Below are 8,658 nucleotides of genomic sequence, written 5' to 3'. Positions count from 1 at the left end.
TCTTGTTTTCTTCTATTAATGCTGAGTAATAGTTTGCTCTGGCATTGTGGAGGCCCCTCTTATAAGTTTTGAGACTGTCTGTCCAGATTAAACGAGATTCTTCCAGTTTGGTCAATCGCCAATTCCTTTCAAATTTTCGCGATATTTGTTTTAACTTACGGGTTTGAGAGTTATACCAAGGAGCAAACTTTCTTTGCTTTTTTAACTTCTTTTTAAGAGGAGCTACAGAGTCAAGTGTTGTGGTCGTTTGTCTCCATTGCGATGATCCGCTGGTCGTGGTCTTCCACTGTAGCTTCGGTCTTGGTTAGTTTCTCCTCTAAGGACGAGAAAGCCATTTTGAATTCAGCAGAGATGGCCGCTCTGTGATCTTTAAGCAGGCTAGCTATGCTAGCTACACACTGACTGCTGCTTGTAGCATGAGCGTCGTCTTTCTTGTCTTCTTTCTTTCTTTGTGTGGCTGATTTGGAGGTCATCTTCTCAACCTGCTTACAATGTTGTCTTAGTAGCTCACGAAAGTGTCTTTAAAGCAAATTGGGGTATCATAAATGTTAATTTATCGAAAAAGTACTGGGAGAGCAAGGTTACTGCGACCACTACATCCAATTCCCCAACCAGGAGCCTCCAATGTGTTGTTTGTATGCATCTGCCACATTGGAGTTGTACACAAGTTGTGGAGGTGGAGGTGATTGAGGAGGAGGAGGAGGAGGAGGAGGAGAAGCAGCATTGGAAGTGGGAGTGGCTGCCGTATTGAATCTATTGAAGAACTGATTGAGTTCATCAGCTCTTTCTGCATCACCCACCACTGGCTGTCTTTTCGTTGTAACCAGAGATGGTGTTGACTCCTCTCCACATTTCACGGATGTTGCTGTGTTGTAGATTCCTCTCCAGTTTCTTTTTGTATTCCACCCTTGCCATCTTAAGTCTCTTCTTAAACTCATGTTACACTTGTTTGAGCCATGCTTTGTCACCATCTCTAAAAGCTGCCTTCTTCTCATTGAGGATTTCCTTTATGTCACTGGTAATCCAAGGTTTGTTATTGTGGAAACAGCATACAGTCTTTGTAGGTATGACTGTGTCTCTACAGAAGTTGATGTAATCAGTAAAACAGTCAACCTGTCTATCAATGTCCATGATGTTCTCTGTTTCCAGCAGCACATCCCAGTCTGTGCATTCAAAGCAGTCTCTTAGAGCCTCAGTAGCCTCTGGTGTCCATTTCCTGACTGTGAGTTTAGTTGCAGGATGCCTCCACACACAGGGTTTGTAACATGTCTGCAGAAAAACCAAGTTGTGATCGGACCTGCCCAGTGGTGGTAAGGCAATGGCTCTGTAAGCTTCTTTGACATTGGCATACAGCAGATCAAGGGTTTTATTTTCTCTGGTTGAACAGTTAACAAACTGTGTAAATCCAGTCAGGTGAGAGGAGAGGGAAACATGGTTGAAGTCTCCTGATATTATCAATAGTGTTTAGTCTGTATCTTAGCAACAAGTTCATGGAGAACTTCACATGGAACTTCAGCAGTTGCCTTGGGTGGGATGTACACAAGTATTGTTATGATATGACTGAATTTTCTTGGTACATAATATGGCCTCATACCAACTGCCAAAAGTTCAATATCTGGACAGCACATCTTCTCCTTGACAGTAATATGTGCAGGACTGCACCATCTCTGGTTCACAAATAAAGCCAGGCCCCCACCTTTTTTCTTGCCACTAGCTTTAGAGTCTCTGTCCGATCATATGAGAGTGAAGCCAGGTAGATCCACGTTGGAGTCTGAGATGTTTTGATTCAACCACGTTTCCGTAAAACACATGAGACTGCACTCACGGTATACTTTCTGAGTCTTCACCAATATCTCCAGTTCATCACTCTTGTTGGGCAGAGAGTTGACATTTCCCATGATGACTGATGGCAGAAAGGGCTTATATCTCCATTTCCAAGCCTTCACCTTTGCACCAGCACGGCAACCACGAAAACACCTCTTCATCTCGGCTGGAATAGGATGGTGTCCTCCAGACTTGCTCCGTTTCAACGGAAAAAGCTCTTCTCTTGAATAAACTCTTCTCTTCACAGAAGTATCCATTAGTAGTTGAGAAAAATATAGTAAAAATTCAGTAAAACTAAGTAAATTGGAGAGCTACCAGACTTTGCTGCTACTAGTTGAAGCGCATGTTCTAGAATGGATATTCTATTATATGTTCTCTTAGTTTTCTATTAAGGTAAAAACAATAAGTGAAGTCAACTCCCAATGCATCAAAATGTTCTTACCCATCCAAACCTGCTCTTACCCAGATGTGCTCAATGATGAATCCGGCTTGATCATAAATCACCTATTAACATAGGCAACACCCCATATACATTCTATAATAGCCGGTGTTGTGCCATGGGCAAATACTTTGGCACATGCCCAAGAATGTTAGAGATGCCACCAATAAAGGCTGTAAAAAGGAAGACCTTCTGCAGTTGTGAATTTACTGTACTGGTAAATAAAATCAAACAAAGTAAATATGTCAGCAGAGGGACGGATTTATATAGCCCAAAGGTTAAATAATCCAATCATTATAACTACTCTAAAACATCATAATCTAAATTTGATTATATCCATGCATTTTTTCCTTGTGTTGGACACACCTTGTGGACTGTGAAAACAAGATGATTTTTTTTTTCTTATCTGTGCTCTCAACCACCCATATAATTTTCTCTCACCAAAGAGACGAGCAAAAAGAAGAAAACATCAGTGAGTGCCAGAAATTAGTGGATACTAACAACAAATAATAGATATAAACAAAAAGAAGAGAACATTTGTTTGTAAATGGCTTTTTGCATCATATAAATACACTCATCCCAATCTATACTGGGTACCTTAGGCTACATACCATCTCATTATTATTTAAACAATAACCTGCAGGAAAGATGTTAGAGGACATGCATGTGTGCAAGGAGTTCAGACATAAACATAGTCAGACAACAGATGCTTAAACACAAATACAACTACAGCCTGTAACAGCCTAAAAACACAGTAATGCCTTGTAATGTGCAGACTCAGACCCAAGATTCCAGAAAAAACAAACAAAAAACAACTGAATTGCTACGAGCTTGATTAGTGATGTTCTATTTGGTTATTTCTTGTTTGTGGACTGTCTGATGGGTTAAGTACATCTGAGGCCTGTACTACTTTTCGTTATCTGGCTCAACTAACCCTAACCCTAACCCTAACAATCGTAATCAAGCTAAACGGTTACACGACGGTGGTTATCAACTCGGTAAATCAACCCAGGTTTTCCCAATCTGGTTATAAGTACGTTCACATAAAAGGGGCAGTGTTTGCAGCATGTCGCCAATTGCAGCCATGGAAAAGACCCATATACTTCACACAAGAGGAGCAGACGAGTATGCTTCACAAATATGAAGAATTCAAGCAATTAAATCCAAGCCAAAAGTAACACAGTAGCGGCTGCCACAAATTGTAAAGTCAGCTGGCAAAAAATCTGGACTGTGTGAATGCGTAAGTTAATAGGTTTATATATCTTATGACTTATGTATATTGTATACTATACAATATCATTACCTTATTTAGGACATGAGTTGATTTGTCTGTAATTACATTTGTGTATTCCATTAAATTGATGTGATGCTTAGATGGTGTATATGACTTTAAATACTGTGACTTTTATATGAATTTTAATCTAATTTTTTCAGTTCTAACCCTAGCGGTGTGATACACACATGGGAGCAAATCAACAATGAACATAAAATCATAATTCAAAGTGGTAAGAAGGCTTATTCTCATAAGTACAGCAAATAACATACAAGGCTTAAGTGCCTCGATCAGTCTCAGTTGTTGGATAATATCAGTACAAAACAAGAACAATATGAAACTGAGGAGCTGGCCCTCTCCAACAACAAGGGTCGCCCCTTAATGAGGAAGTAGAGGGGGGGAGTCACCTCTGACCCTGGTGGAAATGGCAGCACCCAACTGATCGCATTTGTACAAGGTATGTGTCTGTGGGTAAATGTTAAACTACTGGGTTGCTAATAAAACACAGTTGCAGTATTGTGGGCATATTTGTGTATGTATTTATGTATTGTGCATGTATTTATTTTCTGTACAATTGATGGGGAGACATTAGTGTTGCTGCCACCACCCACATACACACTTATATAGAGGTAACAGTGAAAGCAACAAGTAATATATACTGGCATGTCAGCTGTGGTAGCTGATCATGGATTAAAATGGCCATTTATGTTTTCTCAGGTGGAGGACCTAGATGATGAGACGGTGTCTGTGTGCTCTGAGAGAGTTTTGGGGTAAACTTTAGTCCTTCACCAATTTTGTGCAGTTTTTAAACTGCCCATGTTAACACAGATGGTGTGAGTGTGGACACTTGGCTGTGACTGATTATCTTTAATAATTTGTTGTTGGTGGTTTACACATCAGACTAATCACAGTTTCAGGTGCTCTCTGTCCTAGAATTTAATTGCTGTCATTTCTATATGTTAATTTTGCAGGAAGAGGGAAATCTTCCTCCTCCTGCACCTGTGGTTTTCACCTCTAGGCCAAGAGCATCACAAGTGGTAATCAATTAACCTCAAACAGAGTAGCTGAAGTGACCTTTACACCTGTCTTTAGTGGGCCCTACAAAGGGACAACGTTTACATGTTAAATCAGCTGTGTTATTTGATTTGTTTCAGGTTGGAGCAGACAATGTGAGGGCTCTATATAAGAGGACATTAGAGTTAGACATCGAGTTGAAGAAACTGTTAATAAAAAAAGTAAAACTCGAGGTAGACAGACTGGAACTCGAAAAGAAGGTAATTCAGTAACTTCAGCAATTCAGTTTAATTCCAGACAAAACATTAAACTAAAATGTCTTTTTCACAGGAACGGGAAAAGAAATCACAACAAAATAAAGATTTGTAAATGAAAAGAAAAAAAATGCCTGTTCTTGTGTCTTAAACAAAAACTTGCTCTGTAATGGCCTCTCTTACAGCCTTGCCAGTAGGGTGGTCTATGGTGATGGGGTCAACAACATCAGGGGGCTGGTGGATGACTGGTGGAGCCCTTTCTTTCCCTATTGTGGCTATACAATGGAGCACAACACACACAGATATGATTCTGCATGCTTGGTCTGGAACCACTCTGAGCCCATGAAGGCAGGCGAAATGGGCTTTCAGTAAACCAAACATCATCTCTATCCTGACCCTGGTTTTGGTAAGGGCCATGTTGAATCTGTTTTGTGGCCTTGCCTCAGGGTCAGGCTAGGTTGTTATCAAAAAGGACTGGCAGGCGTAACCCCTGTCTCCAAGTAAGAGTCCTGAACAGCCCTGAACAAGAAAAAGGAATATTGCCATGACTTATCACAAAAAGCAGTGCAAATAACGAAGTAATCTGCAATGTACAATCACAATACCTTGCTCAAATCTGTAGCACAATGCAGATTCCCTGAATATTCTTGAATCATGTACCGACCCAGGCCACTTTGTCTCAATGCTGGTGACCATGCAGTGATGGTCACAGGTCATCTGCGAAAGCATTTGGGGTTAAAATACTCTTACAAGGTAACAGCATTTGAAGTTAATGTGCACTGGGAAGGATTACATGGTGGGGAGAGAGAGAGAGAGAGAGAGAGAGAGAGAGAGAGAGAGAGTCCAAATGTGTATTGTGAATATAATATATATATATATATATATATATAAATATATATATGTGTATATATATATATATATATATCATGCAGGCAGTGTGCTGATACGATCAGAGAATAAGACGTTGCCACTAATGCGCACATTGAATGTGAAATTCAAATATTATCACACTGCAAGATTTACCTGAATGCTGAGGCTGTGGACTGACACTCAAAATCGGCTTCATTGTCACCCAGACGTGAGATGTGGATATGTGTGCAATTGATGGCATCAATCACCCTGAGGAACCCTATGAATTCTGTATACAATTTCATTATTTGTTTCATTATTTAAAAATCAAGTAGTCTCATAGGTTACTGTGTACCTGCTATGCCATAAAAGCCCTCCTTAATGGACTGCGCTGGTAAGTGGCCAAGGAAGACAACAAAAGCATCCAGCAGCTCTGTCAAAGCCCATGCCATCTTGTGAATTGCATCGCATACTGTGTTTTTGCTGAGGCTCTCCATAACCCTATAGGCTATACATACAGTCTGAGGGACTGTTAGCACATTGCTCCGACGTGTCGAGGTGCCAACATAGGGCTCAAGGAGCAGGCACAGATAAATCAGTCCCACCGACGAGAATTTGTATTGTTCAAACAGGTGATCATCAGTGAAAGCATTCAGAGGCTGTTGTGTAAGGAGAGTGACTAGCCTATATGAAATAGACAATTTCACCTCACACTCTATCATTTATCTAACAATCTGTTCCACCCAGATATATCAAATATTACACATCGTGGATTTACATTATCATCTGAGCAAATTTTATGCATTGCCCTTTGATTCTTTGGCAGCAGCAGTGTTCTTTATAACATCAGAGACACTGAACACATAAGCAAGGCAACAGTTTGTCAGGCCGTAAGAAAAGTGACTCTGGCTCTGAAAAGACTTTTGCCCATTTTTGTGGTTTTCCCTGGGCATAAACCAGAGAGGTTTATCAAAGAGATATTTCCTGGATCATTGGTGGCTTAGTGTATGGAGCAGGCGCCCCACGCTCAAGAGCTTAGTCCTTGTTGCAGCGGCCGTGGGTTCAACTCCAGCCTGCAGCTTTTGCTGTGTGTCTTTCCCTCTCTCCTCCTTAACAATATACTGTCCTGCCATTAAAGGCATCAAAAGCCCAAAAAATAATCTTAAAAAAAAAGAGTAATTCCACAGAACTGCAGGTTTGTCAGTGTTAATAAGAAATTAATCTACGTGGATACATTATGCAATGACTCATGAATGCTTTTCATACATGTAAAGATTCTGCTGTGTAACTGGCTCATTTATGGGAATCAATAGCTCCAGCTGAGCATAAAGGAGATTACGTGAATAGGACGTCATTTCACAGCAATTATTAACCTCAGCCTAATATTGACAGACTGAAGTAGGCTAAGTATATGCAAAACTTTTACCAGTCTATAGGCTACAACATTTTTGTGTTTGATTTTGAGTTGCTGCCCCGTGTGTTTGGGCTCCATCAGATTACAGCTGAATAAGAGGATATAGCAAATTATATTAAAATATATGAACACTGTTAAAATATTTCTATATTTTCTGTAGATTAGACTATTAGACATTAACACATCACATTACATAATGTCACATCGCATTTCCTATTAACATACTCTGCAATCTTTTCTCATCACACCTCACGCTGTTTAGCTGCAACTGATGTAATAGATTTTTTTTCATGTCTTCATTCGTGGTCATTAAAATCTCCGATTCATTTGTGATGAAATCAGTGGCTCTGATTTAACTCTGCTTTCTGCCACTGTGTTTGTGTTATTTTAACATGTTCAATTAATTGTCTAAGACCTCATATTAATTTAAATATAGTAAGTGCAATAAAAAGTAATAATAATGTAAAAAAAATACAGTTTCAAACCATTTTCTCTTCCTTTTAACATATTTTATTTATTTATTTTAATTTATATATTTGACAGTAGTTCTTATCTAGTTCTTAAAATTGATAGGCATAGGGGATTTGCTGTAGCTCTGGTTGAGGGTGAGAGGCTGTCAGCAGATAAACAGAGATCTATGTGGATACATGAGACCCTAAAAAAGAGGGTGGATCATGGGGAGTACCACCAGTTGGCCTCCTTTCACCCCTGGTTATAAGTTGCCATGGCAAAGAAACACATCAAAGATTGCTACTCACGGTTAGAAACACTGAAATACACACAGCAAGACATGCTCTGCTCACAGTCTGCTGTCCACAGAGCCCTGAAGCTCTGCTGCCATCGCTGCAGAGCCAAAGAGTTGCGGAGAGCTGCTTCACCAATGCAATTAAATTTGTGACATTATAGTTTTCATCTTTACACCTAGTACTTGAGAACAAACTGTTTTCGTTCCAGTCGTCAGGGTTGATGTTTGTGTTTGCTTTTTGTTCTATGTTCACCCTACTTTCTAGAATTCGCACCCAAGGCCAGTTAAAGTCTGAATGTAAAGATGAGATGATGACCTTCATCAGGTTAGAATGAAGGAAATGATCATTTATGTATAGCATTTGCATTTCATCACAAAGTGTCCAATTTTGTGGGGCCAGGGGTCCGTTTCAGAAAGGAGGTTCAACAAACTCTGAGCCTAACCCTGAACTCTGAGTTGAGTAACTCTGAGATGGGAAACTCTGGGTTACGGGTTTCAGAACAGGTGACTTCAATCGGTTCAATCAACACAGAGTTTGTTCACTCTAGCCGTTTCTCAATATGCGTTCTTGTGCGGACTTGTGTTCTTGTGGACCTGTGACACGTCATCAGTCACAGCCCAAGTACTGTTCCAATTCAAAGTTCACATCTAGCCAAGTTCAGTCCAAATGCCCGGATGTGTTCTCCCATGCCCCTTTTACCGGGGATGCATCGGAGCAGACTTGTGTGGACTTCAGACAGCCAGGTATCCCAGGATGCATTTCGCAACAATCTTCAGAAATGGCAAGTGAGGGAAAGGCGCACAATTGTAAGCCATAATTACCGATATGTTACTGTTGTGTTGTCA

General features: G+C 40.2%; 1 pseudogene; it reads right to left on the bottom strand.

Annotated features, from left to right (window-relative positions):
- Nucleotides 1-4,453: 4,453 nt before the first annotated feature.
- LOC126405417 (putative nuclease HARBI1) lies at nt 4,454-7,908 on the bottom strand (annotated as a pseudogene).
- Nucleotides 7,909-8,658: the final 750 nt, after the last annotated feature.

The sequence above is a fragment of the Epinephelus moara genome, chromosome 18, assembly GCF_006386435.1.
Source record: "Epinephelus moara isolate mb chromosome 18, YSFRI_EMoa_1.0, whole genome shotgun sequence".
Classification (NCBI taxonomy): Eukaryota; Metazoa; Chordata; class Actinopteri; order Perciformes; family Serranidae; genus Epinephelus; species Epinephelus moara.
Note: the sequence above shows the minus strand (reverse complement) of the source record. Positions and strands in the feature narration are given on the sequence as shown.